This window comes from Akebia trifoliata, chromosome 4 (genome assembly GCF_017979445.1).
Source record: "Akebia trifoliata isolate Shusen 1 chromosome 4, ASM1797944v1, whole genome shotgun sequence".
In the NCBI taxonomy this organism is placed as follows: Eukaryota; Viridiplantae; Streptophyta; class Magnoliopsida; order Ranunculales; family Lardizabalaceae; genus Akebia; species Akebia trifoliata.
Window position 1 is genome coordinate 32,025,610 of NC_141378.1, and position 22,418 is coordinate 32,048,027.

The 22,418-nt window shown below is 34.1% G+C and overlaps 1 pseudogene across 1 annotated transcript; it reads right to left on the reverse strand.

The window, feature by feature from the left end:
- Positions 1-1,727: 1,727 nt before the first annotated feature.
- LOC147404735 (pentatricopeptide repeat-containing protein At2g13600 pseudogene) lies at positions 1,728-17,311 on the reverse strand (annotated as a pseudogene). The gene is made up of 2 exons (XR_015177885.1): positions 14,488-17,311; positions 1,728-2,129 (listed from the first exon to the last, which is right to left on the reverse strand). The product of XR_015177885.1 is annotated as a pentatricopeptide repeat-containing protein At2g13600 pseudogene (transcript).
- Between the last annotated feature and the right edge of the window lie 5,107 nt (positions 17,312-22,418).

Consider the following 22,418-nt stretch of genomic DNA (forward strand, 5'->3'; position numbering starts at 1 on the left):
GACCTAGTTACTTGTCAGAATAATAGTGTAAGCACCCAAGACGAGTACTTCTATAGTTAGATCAAGATGGTATCCCAAGAATCTAGGAGTAGTTAACTATACGAATCACGATCTTTCCAAAATGAGGAACGTCCAATATTGAGAAGGTTTTCCCTTAATTGACCTTGAAGATCTAAAAGAATATATTAGAAGATCACTTCAAGTAAGGAAATGGGTGACATGTCAAAGGAGGGGGTTAAGAAAATGGATTAACCTACAAATATAGGAGGAGGCCATGAAGGAAAGGATGTTTTTTTTAAAGGTGGTTTTAGTCTCATAACCATTATTTTCTGCAACTTCCAATCTAATTTAAGGGTCGAAGAGGGTTTGGTAGGTTCCACAATGAAGCCCGAACTTATCAGACGAGAAAAAGGTCTCACACACAATCGGAGCACTTTGAGTTGTTTGAGGTAAGTCCAAATATTTACCATTACAATGCCCTTGATTTCTATATCTAAATAAACTCCATAGTTTTCAAAGTCTTCGAAATCTATGGTGAATTATTTTTAATTTATTCAATTTTATCTTTTATATATCATTTTTCAACTTTGCCCTAACCCCCTGTAGAACACTAGGGAATAAAATGGATTGGACCGAGTCATAAGTAAATGTATATTCATAGTCACATCCATATTTTTTATATTGAGCCAAATCTAGATCCAACTCAAATCCTACTAACTAAAAGCATTTATGAACCATTTTGTATTCACTAAAGTCAGATCCGACCCAATCCGAATTACTTGATTTGGGTCGACTAATTCGAGACTGTTTGGCCTTATTTTTGGTGTTTAATTTCTTTGCTAATTGTTATATTATTATGTTTTAGCATTACAACTCTTCCATTGTATAAGAATTCATATTGTAGAAAATAGTAGATTATGATATTTTGAGAATCTTAACATATAAATTTCAAAGTGATATATCATTTGGATTTGAGTAGATCTAGGGATGGATTTGTATCCAACTTGGATTCGAGTCAGGTCAAGGGATATTAAACTATATTAGGCCTTTTTTATTTGTATTTATGTTCTTCGAATATTAAATCAATAAGAATAATAGAACAAAATATAAAATAACCTTGGTAAGCAATGGTCGATCCACAGAGACAACGCTATCCAATTAATCTTTCTAACTCAAATCAAATAAGGATTTTGGGTAACTAATTAAAAACTAATTTGAAAATATTTATCAATCAAACTAATAAAAAGAAAAGATTAAAATTATAAGAGAAAAATTTAGATCAATCAAATCCACCCAAGTTTGAATTTTTTTTATCTCAATCTACTCAGACAAAGCTAATCCCCGAAGATTGGAATGTAAATATGATTTAGCACATATAATTAATTATAAAGTATGATTCTCTTTTTAAATAAACAAATATCAAAATCAAAATCAAACTATTGGAAATAGGCATGATTTAACTAGATCTTATCTAAGATTAAACCATAAGAACTCTCAATAATTAAAATTGATTGTTGATATTTATGATAAAAAAGTAAATCACTAAGAACATTAAATAAGATAAATTCAGAACAAGTTTATTCATTATATATTACTTTGGTTTCATTGACCTCTTTAACAGAGGTTTAACCCATAAACATTGTAAGAACAATAATAGCAAAATAAAAAGAATATAGATGAGAAAAGAAAGACATATATTTTACTGATCTAGTAGTCTTCTTACAAAAATTGAAAATAGCAAGAAATATAAAAACTAATTCTCTAAATCTAATTGTAGAGATATTTGGTCTCTTCTTTTCAGCTCTCCTATTTTCCATATCTCTTAAGCTCTGGTCTGGTCTCCTATTTATAGAGATACTGGATTAGGGTTTTGAAGTTTAGGATAATCTTCTGACTTCACACGACTCTAAAAGTTGACTTCAATTAAAATTCTTTTCAATTGTCAACACTTTGTACAAATCTCGAGGAATTTCATGCTCTGTTCATTGCACCGCCCTACCTAATTTGGGTGATGCGATCTATATGAGCCCAATGGGTCTGGGTTTTGGTCAGTTGACTTTATTTGGATTCGTGATCGTAATGAATGCTTCAGAGTTTCTGATTTGTTTCTGGAAATTTGTTACTTTTTTCTGTTACACAAAAATAACTATAATTAATTCGAAATACATCATTTTATGAAAGTCAATAATTATTATGGGCTAACATTATATATAATTAGAGGATTTAGTGTATAATTTACTCGTAAAGTCTATGTAATTAGAATTTTAGAAACTACTTTTTTAAAGTCTGATCACACCCCCAAACTTAGATTTTTCTAGTCCCGAGAAAAAGTTAAGTAAAAACTAAATTATAAACCACTTTTGTAGGTTACACAACTGCTTTAAGCGAATATAGCAAGTCCTTAAATCCCTAGGTTACCCCTAGTGGACGAGTTTGACTCTTGGGGGTTTGTAGTAAATATACCCACAAAATTTCAACAATTTAGGCAAATATAAAAATCAAAATCAAAGTATGTAAAGTGAACATAACGACATTTCACAAATTAGTCAAAAGTCCTTTACATTTGAGCAAAGTTCTAAGTTCCCATTCCTCAGTTTATAAAATTTCAAAAATAACTTTAGCGTCCATGCAATTTTTCTAATTTTAAAAGAAACATCTTTTTTAGGAATAAGATTTCACCTCTTAATTACTAAAAATGGTTGGTTTTACCTAAGTTCTAACTCGAAACTAAGCATCCTGCCTAGGATTGCAAGATATGTGGATGTTCATTTTAATACGTCTAAGGGGCTTTATCTGTGATATTCCACCTTATTCATATTTTTACCATTGGCGATTTTCACACTATTGAAAATACTTTATTTGGTCTCATTTGATTCTTTTCATTTTTTATATTTTTTCAGTTTAAGCATTTTTACTTTGATTTGGTCTTTTTCACATTTTTTTATTTTTTATTTTTTAACTTTTTTCACATATCACCATTTTTCTGGTGTTCTTTTAAAAAAAATAGATAACTGTTTTCAAGGTACTTAGTCTAATCCTATGGCTGTTGTCCAAGTCATACTAACCCTAGTTCTATTTTTCTTTTAACTAGCCAGCCAAAGGACAAAGAAGTCATAGTTCACTATACTAGGTTTCCCCTAATATTCTAAATAGAGAAGAGAGTCAACTCTTGTTCCATAAAATCTTCTTTTTCTAGTAACTCAATCGGAAGTGTCGTGAATTTTTCAAAGTAATCTTTTATGATTTTCTTAATGAGAAATAAAAATAATGTATGATCAAAAAATTAAAACATGAGCTTGAGATTTGAAATTCATATGTAAATAATACATGCAAGGAATTTGAAGATAATATTTCAAAAGTATTGTATATTTTTTTGATTTTTCATCTATTTTGAAAACTTGAAAATAAATACATAATGCAATTGTAAACGAAATATTTTCCTCAATATGAAACAATAAAGAAAGAGAAAACATTAGATCACACCTGAAAAAATTTTGGCAATATTTGGCATTGATGTTACAACTTATCTACAAAGATTTAAAAGTTATAACATACGTATAATCGTTAGGTATTTGCATGAATAGAAATCCTAACTATGAAAAAGAAAGCATCATAACTAGGAAAACAATGACTAATCTAAGAAAATACATCATAATCTGAACTTGCAAAAGCTTGTGCACTCGCACGTGCCTTATGTTCCTCAATATAGCACATTATCTGTCTTTGCTGTTCAATTAACAAGTGTTAACCAGTTTGTAGATCCTTGTAGCGTTGGTTGACCTTCTTGAGTCCCTTAAAATTTTTTCCAAAAGGCATTGTGGTGCCCTTTTTAATGTATCTGATCGAGTCATGAAATATCCTCGAAGTCTGGGCTTGGTATTCGTTCCTCCTCAGGTTGTTCATCAAATTCTTTTCTTGGGGACCTATATCCATGGGGCTTTCGTGTTCTTCCTTATTGATGCCTTAGGCCCAAAAGTCTTGCACATAGGTTTTTAAAGCCCTTTTACCTTTTAAGGGTGAAACTCGTTCAAGTCTACCATGTGTGATCAAACCAGACATTTGGGCACCCATTCATCATTAGAGAATGCGATAGACAAGATAAGAGAACGCAAATGATCGACTCTAGTTGGTCATGACATCGACCAGTGTCTCCATAAGCAAACAAACCGGACAAAATGTTGGGTCACGTGTCTAAATGGCGTGCAAGATATAGAGATGCTTGGTATACATCTCCGTTGAATGTTTTGTATTGAGTACATTGGTCGTGATCCAGTGCTAGCATAGATCTTGATTTTCGTAAAGAAATTTGGATTTCAACCCGTCATCTTTGATGCGAATCTTGCTTGGAGAGACCGAGGCGTGTGATATAGTAATCGAAACCAAAAGTGGGCTCACACACGCCATTTTCCACAAGTTCGATTCCTAAGATCGCATGAATATCTACAGCGTCGATCATGATCAAGATGCCACAAAAATTAATGGTGATTAAAGGAGTGGAGGGATCGATGGAGACATAAGAACTATAAAATCCCTGGATTAATTCATAGGCAAATGTTTCTTCCACTTTATAGAGTAGATGACTCCGACCATGTGCAAGGATTTCCTTGCTAAACTATGTGCCTAGGGGTGTATCGAATTCATCGTAGTATACCTCTTCAGAAAAAATTGATCAAATTTTTGAAGCCATGGCTCGAAAGAGTAAAATGATGGGAATCTTTTTCGAAAAAATGGCACCGTAAGCCCTAGGATTATCATAGTGGCTTCAATGGAGAAGGCGATGCAGTGGGTGGTGGTTGATGGTGGTGCGGAGGCTAGAGGGTGATCGTTTTGCATAGAGGAATATAATGAGGTGATCGGATTGAAGTTTGAACGGTTGGATTTCATTCGGCCGAATCATTGAGAAATGAGTGAAAATGGAAATGGAGGCTTTGGAGAAGATGAACTGATGAGAAAGAGATTAGGTTTAGGTTTTTTAAAAGAGTGCTCAATTTTTCATGAAAATAAGTTTTCTGATTTGGAAAATTCTTGAAAAATCAAATTTTCAGGAAAATTAGATTTACAAGAAAATAAATCTTCTACGAAAATTTGCTTATAAAAATTTTCAAAATTAACTCATTTTAACCCTCAATGGTGAGTTCAAATTGATATAAGGAAGTGAAAAAAATTGTCCTACGCAGCAACAAAAATAATTTTGTAAGCCTTCTATATCAAGTGTTGCTTCCCAAAAGCATTAAGTTTAAAGTCTTCAGCCAGACAAAGATATGGTGCTAATCCTAGTACACAAGATCACTCAAAATCGATTCTCGTTCTTGAGATGTAAGAAAGTAAATGAATGGTTTCAATTTTTGGCCATTGGCCTAAAAAATACTATCATCTTTTGGATTAATTACCTTGATGTTTCTGTGTAGGTAATTATGATGAACCATGAAGGGTCCTGTCTATCAACATTTTAACTTTTTAGGAAATAGATGTAAGCAAGAGTTGTAAAGCAATACCTTCTAACCTACATTAAACATTTTTCTACGAATGTGCTTATCGTGCCAATATTTGGTCTGGACAATATTTGAATAGATAGGAATCATCTCAGAAAAATCATTTGGACTTGGTGAAAAATCTCATCTTTTCTTGTTTAGTCCATGAGACCGAAGTTTATCCTGTTACCAGGTAATTAACAATGCCAATGTATCATGGTGTGTCAAGATTGGAGATTGACATGATTTGCTCATCTAAATTTTTTCAGAAGTAGGAAAAGAATCTGAACTAGACTCAACTATTAACTTGGGTAAATGGTTTACAACCACATTCTCGCATCCTTTTTCGTATCAAATTTCGAGATTAAATTCTTGGAGTAAGAGGACCCATCATATTAACTGTGCTTTTGCATCTTTCTTAGCGAAAAAGGTTTTTCAACGCAGCATGGTCTATGAAAATTACGATCTTAGATCCAATTAGGTAGAATAGAAATTTGTCCAATGCAAAAACTATTGTTAGTAGTTCTTTCTCTATGGTAGAGTAGTTGAGTTGGGCATCGTTAAGCATTTTGCTCGCATACTTAATAACATGGGGGAGTTTTTCAACTCTTTGTCCCAAAATAGCACTTATAGCGTAATATGATGCATCGCTCATTACCTCGAAAGGGAGGTTCCAATTAGGTGCCTAGATAATAAGTGCAAATGTTAATTTAATTTTGAGTTTCTCAAAAGCTTCTAGATAGGATGTTGAAAATTCAAATCAAGCGTCTTTAGCGAGTAATTCACACAAGGGTTTGAAAATTTTCCCAAAGTATTTGATAAAACACCTATAAAATCTTACATACCCTAAGAATAATCGGACTTCCTTGACAGTTTTTGGTGGAGGTAGATTAGCGATAAAGTCAATTTTTACCTTATCTACCTCTATTCCTTTGTGGGGAACTATGTGTCCTAGAATGATACCATAGGTTATCATGAAATGGCACTTCTCCTAGTTAAGCACTAGGTTTTTCTCTTGACATCTACCTAATACTCATTTCAAATTATTCAAGCAATTTTCGAAGCTAGATTCAAACACAAATAAATCATCCATGAAGACTTTCAGAAATTGTTTATGATATTGAAGAAGATACTCAGCATGCATCATTGAAAGGTGTTGACATGATTTAATAATTGATTTGTGGGTGGGTTAATGGATCAAAGAAACGGTGAAGGAATCTAAATTTTTTTGACGAAAGACAAAATTTATGCATAGATAGCAACTTATTGTTAGCACGCACTGCCGTTTGCCAACGTCAGGAATAATAGCACCGTCGTTAGAACCAAAATTTTGACAAATTTGAAAGTTTGTTCTTGTTTTGTTCTCCCCACTACTTATATGTAATTTTTACCATTTATTTCATTAAAAATATTTAAGTAAATGTACTCTTTAATGTCCATTTACTTTAAGTTCTTTAATGAGGAAATGGTTTAAAAACCTAATCTCAAAATATCAAAATCTAATTTTTTGTTCCAAGAACAAAACGTAAATTTCAATGTTTTCTTCACATATTTAAACCTTAGTATCTTTTGCGGTACTTTGAATTGAGTTATAAAATTATGCAATGTCAATTTATTTATTCAAGACTTTTATTTTCAAAAACCCATTTTCAATTTAAAGAATTATGAAAAATCATTATTCCAGCACTTGGCCAAATTTCCACTAGTTTTTCATAGTTTTGGAAGTTTGGTTCCGCATAATTGCCTGGACCCCATTTGTGACTAAATTGTGATATTTTTTCAATTTAATTGTCAAAATGAATTTTAAAATTTGAAAAATGATGTGATATTCACTGAATTCATATTTAGTTGATGAATATCAGAAAATGAATGTGGTGCTTGAAAATTCAAAAAATGAAAATACAAGAAAAATAAGAAGGAATGAAATGGTGGAATGTTAGAATCACATCCGAGGGGTGATATTTGCATTTTACATTGTTGTGTTGTGTGTGGGTTGATGAATGAATATCCAGGGGTGATTATTTCGGTTGCATGTTTATTTCCTTTTTGTTAGTGTGAGGCGTTGGTTTACTTTCCATACTGTTATTTATTTTAGGCCAGAGGCCACAATTGCATGGTAGAAAATTGGATATTCATTCTCAACTATGTTATGTTAATTTCTCTTTTGTTTTCAAAGAAAAATGATATATATATATAGTTATTTTGAAAGTTGTTAAAGAGGTTGTGAATGCTTGAAAGGATAGTCTGTTGTATCATTCGAAGTGATGTACTATCCTGTAATGTATGAGAGTATTACAATTGGAATCCAAGTTTACTCTTCTCTATCTTTACCAGTGAACTTGTATTGTAATGGTGGTCATACACGAATAGGGATGTATAATGGTAATCACGCACATTCCTAATAGGAATAGATGAAGATGATTGGTTAATAATCACTAACAATCACAGTAGTTAAACGTTTTGACACATTGAAAAGAGAATTCAAACGACCAGTTAGAATTGAATAAATGGTCAACCAACCATACTAATGTAGTGACCAGCCACAAATCAGGAACTAAAAACCAGTAAAGTATTTGCAGCATCATGTCCAACTAAGAACGATTCAATTGTAGAATTCTAACTTTCTAATTCCACTACTTCACCATTGTGTATTATGTATCTATTGTTCTATTTTGAATTATAAACTGAAAAACATGTTTACTATTTCAATATTATCAATTAGAATTATGTAAAAAGATAATGTTATATTATCAGTACTACTACTCATTGAAATGTGAATTTTAACTATTTAGTTACTCATCCCTGGTTATATGTACTAGTTAATCATAGTTTATCTTGTAAAAGTACACATGTATTAAAATAATTGAGAATGCATACTAGTTCATGTTAAGAGAAGTTATTAGTGAGAATTGTTTATTTATCTACTAGGTAACTATTATTACTCACCATTTCCTTTTCTTTTTTTAGTTTCAGAGTTTACAATTATCGAGGCAAGTGTGGAACCGACGAGTAAGGAGCATCTGGTTGGTCATATAAACGATTAAAGATGGTATCAGAGCATAGATAATGGCATGGAGATATATAATGGGAGTGGGAGAGAGGGAAGGAGGAGATATATCCATGTTTACATCATGTCTTGACTCTAAAAGCCCCGTAGTCGGAGCACTACTAACCTGATCCCTCGGGACACAGGTAACGCATACGAACGATATAACTTCAGTCTAGTACCTCTAGATATATCAAATTGAACATCACGTACTGTTTGACCAAGCAAAACTAGAACGTATATTGATGTTCTAGGCTGAAATGACTTAAGTTTGTTCGTAACCTAGGCTCAATCATGTAGTGAGCTTATAAATCCAAACTTATGTGTAGTCCCAATAAGCCACAACCTGAATTAACTATAGGTATTCTCAGGTTGCTCAATTTTTAATCCAACCAACAAGTAAGTAAGCGGATTGGTCCACACCGCTCAAATTGAATCCGAAATACTGGTCCGACCAAATAAAATCAACTTACTTGATTAACTAAACCAATCCATTGGGTCGAACATAATTCTCATCGACTTATTCTTCAGCATTGGCACTTTGTTTGCAAGCCATTCTAGATAAGTTGATACTACTAAAAATCCTGCTTAAATCTACTTCATCACCTTGTCTTTGACTTTGAGAGTCCATTCTAGTTTCAATCTTCTGAGTTTTTACTTGGTAGGTCTTGCATTGGGAAGAATGGGTAGATGGTGTACTACAAGATTGGTGTCAAGTCCCGACATATCTTGATAGGACCATGCGAACACATCTTGGTACTATCGAAGGAATTCAATCATTTATGTCTTCTGGGTTGGGGTTAGAAAGGATCTGATTTTGATTATTTTTGGATCATCTTCGATTATGAGATTTGTTGAGTCTGTTTCCTCAACATTTGCTTAATGTTCTTATTCATGACGTTCTACAAGCTTTTTCAGTTCTTTTGGTACATCGACCTCTTGTACACCAAACTCTTCCTCAATCTCTAAGAGATCGAAGTTGGATTCGTGGTGACAATCATTTAATTACATATTTCCAAACTCAGACAACTTTGCAAGCTTTTGATTTTCTAAATTTTTTTAGATTTTATTAATAAAGGTGGACCTTCTAAACAAATACCCTCCGAGGACGAAAGTCCATTAAGATCTTTAGAGGGAATGCAATAGTTAAAAGAACCATTTTTTTAAATAATATTTTTTTAGGCCAGAATGACCTAAAAATTAACTGAGATCAACTTACCAACATTTGTGTGATCCTTGATACCTTGATAACAGAAGAAATCAAATTAGCATTAGCAGCATAATAAGATAACTTTAATTTGATTGCTTTTATTTTAATGAAAGTCTAGGTCAAGGCAAGCTCCTCTTATGGTGGAATTGGAACAAACCGTGAAAAACTTAGGAAAAACAATGATCCTAATTGCAACCCTTTATTATTTATATATTTTTTTGACACTTAAAGAAATGTAGAGGAACTATCCTAAACGAATGTATGACGTTATACTAAGAACTCTTAAGTGATAAAAAAAAGCGAAAAAGAAATAAATGAATGTTAAGGTGACCTTTAAGAGGTCCAAAGGCCTTTGAGAAACTCGAACTACTAAAGTAAGTGCGACTAATTTGACCTTTAAGAGGTCCAAAGGTCTTTGATAGACTCAAATTACGAAAAGAAATGCGAGCTAATTTGACCTTTAAGAGGTCCAAAGGTCTTTGAGAGACCTGAACTACGGAAAGAAAATGCGATTAATTTGACCTTTAAGAGGTCTAAAGGTTTTTGAGATACCCGAACTACAAAAGAAAATGCAAGCTAATTTGACCTTTAGGAGCTCTAAAGGTCTTTGAGAAACCCGAACTACGAAAGGAAATACGAGCTAATTTGACCTTTAAGAGGTCCAAAGATCTTTAAGAGTTTTGATCTACGACATAAATTAACTTTTAAGATGTCCAAAGGTTTTTGAGAGACCCAAACTACAAAAGAAAAGTGTACAAAGTTGACCTTTAAGAGGTCCAAAAGTCTTTGAGAAGCCCGATCTATAATCTAAGGTGATCTTTAAGAGGTCCAAAGGTCTTTAAAAGATAAAATCTACGAAAATGTCTCGAATGTAGGATACATAAAAGAAAAGGTCCCTTGTATGAGTGCTATGCTAAAACCTTTAAGTTGGGTGCCTCAAGTGTACGAGGCAAAACCCAAATGACCTTAAACAAGGTACATTGTATAAGGTCGCATTGCCCTTAAACCTTGGCAGTAGGTGTCTCGAATGTATAAGATTTGAACCCGAAAGGTCTTGGAGAAGGTTCGTTGTATAAGATCGTTTTGTCTTTCAACCTTGGAAATAGGTATCTCGACTGTATAAGATTTGAACCCATGAAATTTTGATAGGATTGCACGGCCCTTGCCGACGAAGATCGTGGTGACCCATGAGTGGGATTGAGCTTTGAGGTTCTAATAAACCTACAACAGATAAAGATTGGTTGTGTACACGACTCTTGTTGGCGAAGGATGATTGGAGTGACCCACAAGTGGGGTCAATCATGAGAGGTTCTAACAAACTTAAAATGGATGAGAATTGAAGGCATTGCACAACCCTTGTCGGTGAGGAATAATGAAGTGGCTCATAAGTGGGATCGATAATGAGAGATTCTAACAAACCTAAAATAGATGAGAATTGATAGCATTATGTTTCTAAAAAATCTCGAAGTTCTAAGAAAGGGAGAGTGGAGGTCTATCCTAGGGATTGAAATGAAAATTATTTCACCTCTCTTGGAGTTGAAGTGACTAGCAACTTAGACTTAGGGATTTGAGCTGGATTTGAAAGGATGAGTACTTTTAGACCTATATATACACCTAGATATAAATAATAAGAACTTTAAGTCTAATTTGGAAAGAACACCACAAATCCTAGAGGTTGGTATGATCAAGATGCGAAACGAATTCTTAACTTTTTTAGGATTTTCTAAATTCAAATTATTCGATTAGGTTTACCCAGGTAAGGATTAACCACTTAAATGCATAGGGAAACTATGGTAATTGGAGTGATGACATTGAGTCTTAATCCTATACTTGAGAAAATCTAGAATACTTCAATGGACCTTGAGTTTGAACCTAAGAGTAAGGTTATCCTCAATACTAATGAACCCTTGGCTCAACTCTAAGTAAGAATGTGAAGACACACTTGATTTGGATTTAAACTCACCACAAGAAGTCAAAAGAGTGGGAAAAAGTCCAGGTTCTATTTCAGTCCATGGGTGAAGTTCAAAACAAGCCAAACACTTGTTATGGTTGAGGGTGAAGATGGACAATACCAAAAACCACCTCTGGTCGTAGGTAAGGCCAATCCAGGACTGATCAAGGATTAGGTATGGCCAAGAAAAATAATTGCTCTGGCCAATCTTGTTAGTTCGATGATTTTATCTAAAAGAGAGAAAAAAGTCTAAAAGACAAGGATGATGAATAGTCGAATTACTCACAGTTCCTTTTTTTTTTTTTTTTTCTCTTCTTTCTTTCTTATATCTCAGCTCCCTACTAACAAGTGTCCCTCTCTATCTTCTCTCTGTTTGATGGAGATCATTGGCTTTTTTGAGATCGATGCCATATTTCTTCATTAATGTTTTATTCCGACTGATTTGTAATGTCTTACCCCTCATTTATGCATAATGGGTGTGATTTTGTTGTTTATGAGTTGGTATGTCAGAGTAAACCTCATTACTATTGATAAGAACTTTCAAATCTTGCATTTAATGTCGAGATTTATGCGCAGAAGAGCGCGTATCATATTCACTTTTTTGTCTTATTAGGGAGTGGTCTTTTGACTTGAGTTATTTTCGGATCGACTTGCTAGGCTCATAGTGAAGAGTGATCAACTGAACTTACGTGTGGTTTGCGAAGCTTTGGTCTCAATTATGCCCATTAATTTTCTCGTGGCATTCGGGTGCAAGCTTATACTTCCTACTTACTACCTCGGTTTTGAAACAAGCAGTAATGGTTGGTCTCATTGGTTCTCCTAAGTATGCCTTTGTTAATCTACTTCTTCTTTGAGAACGATGAATGTTTATGACCGAACTCAAACTTCTTGGGCTTACTTGTACTTTATAGCATTGATGCTGAAAAAGGATACCATCCATCCTTCCATGTTGTACTATATTCTGCCTGAGACACGTGGCTTAGTCACCCTTCATTGTGGACTCCTATTCCTTTACACTATTAGTTGTTGACACGGGTCCATATTTTGTGGTGTGACTAAAATGACCTCCACACACATCAAATTATGTGCAAGAAATTGAATCTACTTCAGCCTCCACTTCGTTGAGCAATTCTAATTTAATTTCTATTTTTACTAAATTAATATCAATTTTATAATTTTGACACAATTTCTATAGTAAATAATTTGTATTTGAACACAGAAAGGTTAATATTTTAGGGATCAATACTATAATCATTTTCAATCCATCTCCTCCACCAGGGAGCTCTTTGAACTTCCCCCACGTGTTTGTTTGGGGTGGAAAGGTGCCTTCAAAGGTCTCGACTTGTATTTGGCTGGCAGCTTTGGGAAGGTTGCTAACATTGGACCAATTAATCAGAAGAGGTTTCATCTCTCTTAATCAGTGATGTATGTTGTATGTGTAGATCCTATGCAGAAACATCAGATCACTTGTTCTTTCATTGCCAAGTTGCTTGTCAGATTTTATCGCATTTCTTATCTCTATTTGATTTAGTGGGCTGCCTTCTGCATTCAGTTAAGTCGTTGATTGAACTTTGACTTGCTTGGGGAGGCCCATTTGCATTGTCCAAGATGATTCTTTGGTGCCTAGCCCCCTTTGCGATTTCTTAGAGTATTTGGAAAGAACACAATAATCATATTTTTTTAGGGGAGAGAGGTTCAAGATTTGTTTTATCTATTTTGGCTTTCTTATTCTCATGGAGCAAACTCTTTAAGGAGTTCAGAGGGATCTTTTATGAAGATTTTATTGTAAGATGGGCAAGGGTTTGTAACTTGAGGTTGGGTTAGCTTTGTTTGGGGGTCTTTCTTTTCATTCCTTTCTTCTTTTTGTTTGCTTCTTTGTTTTCTTTGGTTGGTCTCCTCAGACTCCCCTTTCCTTTCTCTTGTTAATAATTTTATCTTTAGCAATAATAATAATAATAATCCAGCTTCTCCACTACAGAACATCTTCGAAAGCTCTCTAGAATAAGTTATATTTCTGTCCAACACTATTGACTTTTGAAAATTCATTCCAAGGATTTCTAGTTATTCTATTGAACACAAGTGTCTCCATAGAACAATTAGATAAAATGTTGTCATCAAATACCACTGATCAGATTTTTGTGTCCAACTGAAACAACCAAATAATGAATTGGATTCAATCTCTTTTATAAAGTAATGGATCCTCTTTTTTTTTCTTTTTTGTAGTCCTGCATTGTTTGTGTGACCTAATTTGAACATCAGAGTGCATTTGGCATGTACCACTCCGATAAGTGAGATGATGGAGAAGATCCAAGTGGTAAACCTAAATTCACATTCATATCTAGAGGTGTGAGAATTTTCCAACACAAAGTTGAAGCCTTCCAAGGGACTACTCGTAAGTAGACTCAAATTAAATCTAACTCTCACATGGACAAAACTACCTCCACTGATATACATCAATTACTTTAAAAGGCTCCAAACTTAGACACAAGGCTTTGATCAAAGGTACCTGAAACTCCACTATAATTGTTGGAACTAAATTTAGAAGACAACTTTATAGACTCAAAATTTGTATCTGTGGCTGATTCAACTCCCTTTTTCTTCGTTATTAATATATTTCTGTTTACCTAATAAGGAAAAAAAAAAACAATTTTATTGACTCAAAATTTGACTAGGAAAACATTTCCATTTCTTTCAGTTTTCTTTTGTGTTAAGTTACAAAGATTTAGTTGAATCTTCATATATAACAATAAAATCATAAAATAATTCTCTACTAAAAAACTGAAAAAAAAAGGGTATATAGAGTTCATACCTTCAATTACCAATAATCCTTACAAGAGCATGATCCATATCTGAAATGATGGAAACGGTTTGCATCTCGCACTATCAACACCCTTGCTGTAACGAGCGATATCAACTTTATTACAGTGTGACAATCAGTGCAGACCCTAAGATTTTTCATAACTTGTATTGGCATCCATGAAGGCAAGCTGATCAAACCAAAACCCACTGCAAGCTTCTCACTATGGTATCCAACAGAACTACTATTTCTCACATATTTGCCCGTATCTTCGATCTTCTTAACTACTTCCTCCAACATTCTATGAACATCGATGATTCGTGGGTGGTTAGTGTCATCTACAGTAAACACATGAACCCTATTCCCAGCCTCAATCCAACTGCATCCGGGATTCTTCCGGATGCCTCTATCTCTCATCAGTTTCCTCACTTCTGCAACACCATCCAATTTTCCCGTCTCGGCATATGTGTTAGCTAGCAGAACATAGCTTCCCGAATCTTTCGAATCCAACTCAAACAAATGCTTCACTGCACATTCTGCTAGTTTTGTATTCCTATGGATACGACAAGCATTGAGCAAAGCTCCCCAAACACCGACACTGGGTTGAATGGGCATTCCATCAATAATATTCTTGGCATCTTCTAGCAATCCAGCTCGCCCAAGAAGATCCACCATACAAGCAAAGTGATCGGAATTCGGAGAGATACCATGATCTCTTTTCATGGAATAAAAGTAGTATTTTCCTTCTGATACAAGCCCTGAATGACTACAACCCGACAGAACACCAATGTAGCTTATGTGATCTGGGATGGTACCTGATTTCAAAAGGTTCTCAAAAATCTTAACTGACTTCCTTCCTTGACCATTTTGAGCATAACCTGTGATCATCGCATTCCAAGTAACCAAGTCCTTCTTGATAACTGAATCAAAAACCTCTTGTGCTTCCTCAATCCATCCACATTTTGAATACATGGTTATAATACCATTTGCAACTGACACATTAGAATCAAGTCCAAACTTTGTAGTTTGAGCAATAATTTGGTTGCCGAGTCGCAACACTGCTGAATCAGCGCACGCACCAAATAGGGTTGCGTAAGTTATCCAATCTGGGTGCACACCATCTTCCCTTAGCATCAACATGTACAATTTGTAACCTTCTTCCCAACATCCATGTTGTATGTATGCAGATAACATCGAATTCCATGTTACAACATTTCGGTCTGGCATCTTGTTGAAATATGTACGGGCATTTTCAACGTCACCAATTTGGGAGAACGCGGTGATCATTGCCGTCCATGATATTAGGTCTCTCATGGGCATCCATTGAAACACACGAGTTGCAAATTGAATGCTTCTACATTTTGCATACATTGTTACAAGAGCATTGGCTACGGGAATGTCATCTTCAAATCCAAACTTAACCATGCAAGCATGGAGTTGGGTCCCAAGAAAAATATCCTTTCTATTTGAACAAGCCCCTAGAATCGTAGCAAATGTCAACTCATCCAATACGATTGGAAACTCTCTCATCTTATTAAATAACACCAAAGCTTCTTCTTCAAGCCCACATTGTGCAAACCCTCCGATTAAAGAAGTCCACGAGACTGCATTGTGTTCAGATAAGTTATCGAACACCCTCTTCGCAGCTTCTAAGCACCCACATTTTGCATACATATCAATCAAACTGCTCCCCACGAAGACATCAAGATTTGATTCGGATCTAACTATCCGAGCATGCAAATGCCTACCCCATTCTAGATCGAAAATGCTTGTACATGCACTAAGAACACAAGCATAAGTCATGGAATTCGGTTTGAAACCTTGACTCCACATCTCGATCAACAAAGAAAGAGTTTCCGCCCCAAACCCATGTTGCGAGAAGATTGCAATCATTGTGTTCCACGAAATGGTGTCCCGTTCGGGCATCCGATTGAACATAGAAAATGCACGATCTACACCGGATGATTTTGCATAACCAAATATCATGCTATTCCAACAAAACAGACTTGGATTGGGAATCTGATGAAACATTTGGTCGGCGAAACTCATGGCTCCACATTTAACATACATGTCAAGAATTGAAGTTTGAACAAATGGATCTCTTATGAAATCAAATTTCTTTGCAAGGCCATGAAGTTGGAAGGCTAGTTCAAGCAATCGAAGACTACTGCAAGCTTTCATCACACAGGAGAACGAAAATGGATCTGCGTTACAGTTACAATCTCGAATCATCGAAACAAAAACCTTTATAGTTTCTTCACTTTCTCCATTTTGAAAATAACCCGACATCATAGAATTCCAAGAAACACAATCTCTGTCAGGCATTTCTTCAAACACTTGTCTTGCTTCTTTTATTCGGCCAAAATCTGATAACGCAGCGATCACTGTGTTCCAACTAAAAACATTTGGATCCTTAATTTGTTTAAAAACATTGACGGCGTCTTCGATTGAGCCACAATTCGAGTACATGTTAAGGAGGTGGTTCTGAAGAAAGATAGAAGAAGCAAAACCAGTGGAGATGAGGTGAGCGTGGAGTTTTCGAGCATTAGAGATTGATTTGCAGGATTTCATGGCTTCGGAGAACTTTTGGGAGAAAACCATGTAGGGTTTTTCTGTGGAGAAGTCGAGATAGAGAGATTTCATGGTTTCGATTGCGAAGTTTTGTGGGTATGTGATGTAATAACGGAGGAGGTCTTGGGAAAGAAATTTGGAGCGCGGCCATGAAAGCTTGAAAAGCATTCAAAATAGAGAGAGTTTTGTAACAGTGAGATCTCATTTCATTTGTTGTTTTTGTGGGAAAAGAGTGGAGGCCTGAACTGAACTGATGCGAGGGAAGCCTGGCCCCTGCCATGGTTTTAAATGTCACTTTGACGTCTCGTCTCGTCCATGAGGAGACCGAGTTGGCTCAGAAGAGTAAACTCGTCTCGTATGAGATATACCATTCAACTCGGTTTACAATTATTTATTTATATAAAAATAATTATAATTTTTTTTATATATATAAAATAAGGCTTATTAGAAGATGTTTATTCATGATATCATATTTTATTTAATTAATATGCATGTAAATTTTTAAAAAATAATTATTTTTAATTAAAATATACAAATTCCTAATTAACTCAGCCGAGTCATCTCATTTATCTCACGAGATTCCGCATAGTTGAGTCACCTTATCTCACCACCCCATTGATGGACGATAGATTTTAAACCATGCTAGAAGGAGAAGAAAAAGAAAAGGACAAGTTTCTTGGCTCAGACTCGAATTTGGATTTGGATTCGAATTCGAATTCCAACTTTTCTTTTATGATAAATTATACCATCCAAGAAAATTATGAAAATGAGATATTATTGACTTTAATTTCTAAGATTATAGGTTACTTGACATGTATTGAGGCGTGGGAAGAGGGTTTCAATCCTCCACTTGGGTGTATAGGATTCGGACTCTTTCCAATATTATATTAGACTAAGGATTTTTTAACTCAACTTGACAGCCAAACTCAAAAATTCATTGATGTGTCATGAGCAAAGAATCGTAGACTCTTTCACTCAGGATACACAACTACAGATGGCAGGTTGGTTGTGTATTCCGAGGGACAGAATCTACAGTTATTTGCCCATGCCACGTTCGTGAGTTTTAGAGTCCTCCTGTCAGATTGAGTTTAAAAATCAGCACTCATTATATTATGGTGTTCCGTTGAAAATGTTAAAAAATTTTGAAAAGAGAGAGAGAGAGAGAGCGAGAGAGAGAGAGAGATCCTTCTTTCAATCAACATTTGTATGTAACAAATAGTGAACTCGCAAACGTCTTAAAATGGGAGGTCTAGTGCTCAATTGCGCTCTCAAAAACTCAAATATGGCCTTGCCCACTATAGCTTCTTCACTAGCGGTGGTAATTTTAACACGACTAGGAAGCAACACTAAATTAATGGGTTTAGGTTATGCTTAATTGGGTCTGAGTCATAATAGTGTCAACCCATCTAACATGTTTAAGTCATACCTAAGTTAGGGACATCAACCTGTTTTGACACGTTTAATTATTATCTCATTAACATTGTTAAATCATGAAATGTAAGAGATATCCAAATATCAACAATTATTTAAGGATTTGTAAAATTACCTATTTTTACTAGAATTTCATTTTTTTTAAAAATTAATTATAAAGGTTGTTTTCATATAATTAAGGGTTAAGTTTTTAGTTTGAGAAAGAAAAAGAATTTTCTTTTGAGTTAGTAAGGAAAGTTTCCTAACTACATTACCTTGTGGCATCAAAAAACATGATCTGTTTCCACATGGATATAGAGGACAAAATTCTAAGGACTTTGAAAAAAGAAATAAAAAAATACTTAATTTTGTATTATTTTTTGATAATTTATATTGGTAGATATTGGTTTATGGTTGTGTGACTTTATTTTTAGTAATTGTATTTTATTTTGATGGTAGAAATAAAACTTATTTTTTCCACTTAACATTTTAATTTTACTGAACAGATTACATGGATTGGGTCAAATTACCTATTTAATAAATGTGTTGGATTCAAGTTTAACTTTTTAGAACAATTATTAAATGGGTCGGGTTTAGGCTAAGTAAATTTTCATAATACCCTTTCCTTAACACGGCATGACTTGACCCATTGCCACCCCTATTCTTCACCACTATGCATCTCTTCATCATAGTAATAAACTTCATATTTGGCTATAAAAAAATATCATTTTATTGAAGCACTATAAATTAAATTCAGATTTAATGTATCATAATAATAAAATATTTGGTTTGCTTGGTGTGTATAAGGGGGAGGAGATTGCACATGCATCGAGGATTAGTCAGATGCTCTAGAGGCCCGAATACCTCGGTTCAAAAACTAGTAATAATATTATTATTTTTTTCTTTTGATAAACTAAATAGTATTGATAGTTAGAGTTCGAAGTTTTAGTATGACCATTTAAATGATTCAACTCGTTAAATCTTCGATCTTGAGGATTTGAGTATGCAAGTTTTACGGGGTGAGGAGGGCATTAACAAATATAAGTGAGGGGCATTAAGAAATAAATAAAAAAAAATTTATGGGGTGAGGGTGATTAAGAAAATTCTTAATGTGGTGAAGGAAATGTAGAAAATAAAGACTTTTTTTACTAATTAGGTGGCAAAAGTAGGTGTTTGATCGACTTTTCTAAGTGTTTTTGGCTCCTACGAGAAGATTCAACAGTGTTTGGACAAAGAACTTCATAATTTAAGTAGTTCACTTGGGAGTTGTTTTATGCTTTTTCGTTAAGTGCCATACTATTGGAAGAAATCTGTAGTTTTTTCAGATTTTTGTGACTGAGTAGATCTATTTGAAGTACAATTTAAGTGGGTCCCATACTTTATTTGAGGTGAGACCACTTGGGATCTTATTCTTCTCATTGAAGAGAATAATTTCATTTATTTAATTGACAAAAATCCATTTAGGGTAAATGACAAATTGGCTCCAAACAACTCCTACTAGCCTTGATTTTTTGCATGTAGTTTGTAGAACTATTGAATTTGTTAGTGAAATTCTTTAATCCCACATCGGATAGGAATAAGAAATTTGTCTAGTTCTTATATAGAACTTCTCATATCACTTAAGTAAATATGAGAAAGAGACTTGGATAAGCCTACGCACGTGCACAAGGGACCCATGGGCTCAAGAAGGATTTAAATCATTAGTCTAAAAAATCTTCTTTTTGCTAATTTATGTGTTGGTTTTGGGCTTAAATTCGAATTTTTTAGGTTGTCTCTTAAGAAACATCCTTCATTTTCCAAGAGATATTATGTTTCTTTGAACCTTCTTTTTTTCAAGGGACACCATTGAAAGTGCCCTCGATCTATGGGGTGCGCGGATCCGCTTTTGACCTTTGAGGTTTGAGAGTCGCCACCTAGTTATTATGGTCTAGGAACCGAACACTGACTCTAAAAAGGTAAATACTACTAATCTACGAAAGAAAAATACGGGTCTGGGGATCACGTTACGAGGTTGGAAGGTGTTAGGCACCAACACTGCCCGACAAACGCCGATTTCTACTAATTTTCAAATATAACTACATTGCTAAAAAGACATAATCAATAAAAAAAATTTAAATCTTTACATTTACGAAGACAACGGTCTTGTTCCCTCAGATCTGGTAAAATAGTTCTTCGTACAGCACTCCTCGCTACGTTCTGTCACCGGATTCGCTTCGAATCTCCAAAATAAAATATCTCCTTCTGAATCTTTCTAATTTTTTTTATAGATTTCTGGGATGTTTTGGAAGGGTTTCTAGGTGTTTTTTTGGGCTAAAGTTAGGGTGTGGATGTTGGGTAAGGAGTTGGGGCTTCAAAATCAAGGTTTATGGGAGGTTAGGGGAGCTTTTTGACCTACTTTTTCTAGGGTTTATTTTTTCATACGAAAATGGGTTGTAGGGACCCCTACTTTATAGATTTTTTAGGTGCTTTGTAGATAGAGTTAATTTTTAATTAGAATTGTTGAGTTAGTGTTTAATTATAATTGTTTTAAGTAGAGTTATAATTTAATTAGAATTATTTTAAGTAGAGTTATATTTTAATTAGGATTATTTTAAATAGAGTTATTATTTAATTAGAATTCTATTAGGGTTTTGACTTTTAGGTTCACTTGATTGACTTTAAGATTTTAACTTTATTCTTACTTGATTGACTTTAAGATTTTGACTTTAGTCTTACTTGATTGAATAGATTCTTTAGATTAGGGTTTGACTTTGGACTTATGTGATTGACTAAGAATATATTTTTATTTTTATTTTTTTTGAAGAACCCCCCTTTATTATATCTTTAATTCTTTGGGCCCCTAGATGGAGGGGTCCTTTAATAAATATATGGGCAACCATCAACAATTTTGCCTCAGATCCTGATTGATTGAATTTTTCGATTCAAATTTTTTAATTGATTTTATTAATATTTTAATTTACATTATTTACTATTTTATTTATTAATTTTAGAATTTTAAAATTTTTTAATTGAAAAATTACCGTTTTGCCCCTGAAGAGAACTTTTGCGTTTCAAGTCGATTTTTGATGTTCCAGGATGTTTTAGAATCGATTTTTTGTAAGGAATTCAATGGGAATATTGGTTTGTGTCATTTATAAAAAATTTTGTGCAAAATGGTTGTGAACTTTATGAGGGGTATTTTCGTAATTTTGTCGAATTCTATGAAAATTGGTGAAATGATATATTTGGTTTCAATTTGTTGTGTTATGTATTTAAAAGGATTTTCCTAAGCATAATGTAGGCTTTAGGGATGTTTTGAAGTTAGGGGTATTTTGATAATTTGGTCATTTTTTAGTAATTTTTATCGTAAAGTTTATTTTTGTCTACAAGATGATGATTTCTATATTTTTGAGATTATATTTTCCTAGCGTAGTGTGGTTTCTACAGTTTTGTTAGTTTGAGATACCTCATCTGAATTTCTGAAACATATCTGGTAATAAAATAAAGTATTGGAATAAACATCCATCATTGGGAACCATTGCAATCGGGTTGACGAGTTGATTAATCAGGCGAATACAAAAATGGGGTGTCTACAGATGCCCCTCTTTGGTAGAGGGTTGAAGTAAATTAGATAGCAAATCTATTTTAGTAGATAGTGTGATATCTGAATGCCAAAGCTAGTGACAATTCATTTTGCAGCCTGATTGCAATTCGTCCGGGTGTTCAGATTCTTTAGGGTAAAACTCTCCCCGAACTAAAAAGTATCAGGTCCTTGAGCGCGAGCTCTCACTGACGGTGTCAGATCCTTGAATTTTAGAGAATTCTCTCTGACTAAAAAGTGTAAGTGTGAGTATGTGTACTGTGTGAAATTGAGTAAAAATTGAAAAAAAAACTGAGCATAATCTGAGCATAAATTGAGAATAATCTGAGCAAAAGTGATCATAATCTAAGCAAAATCCTAAATAACTCTTGGCAGCAACTGA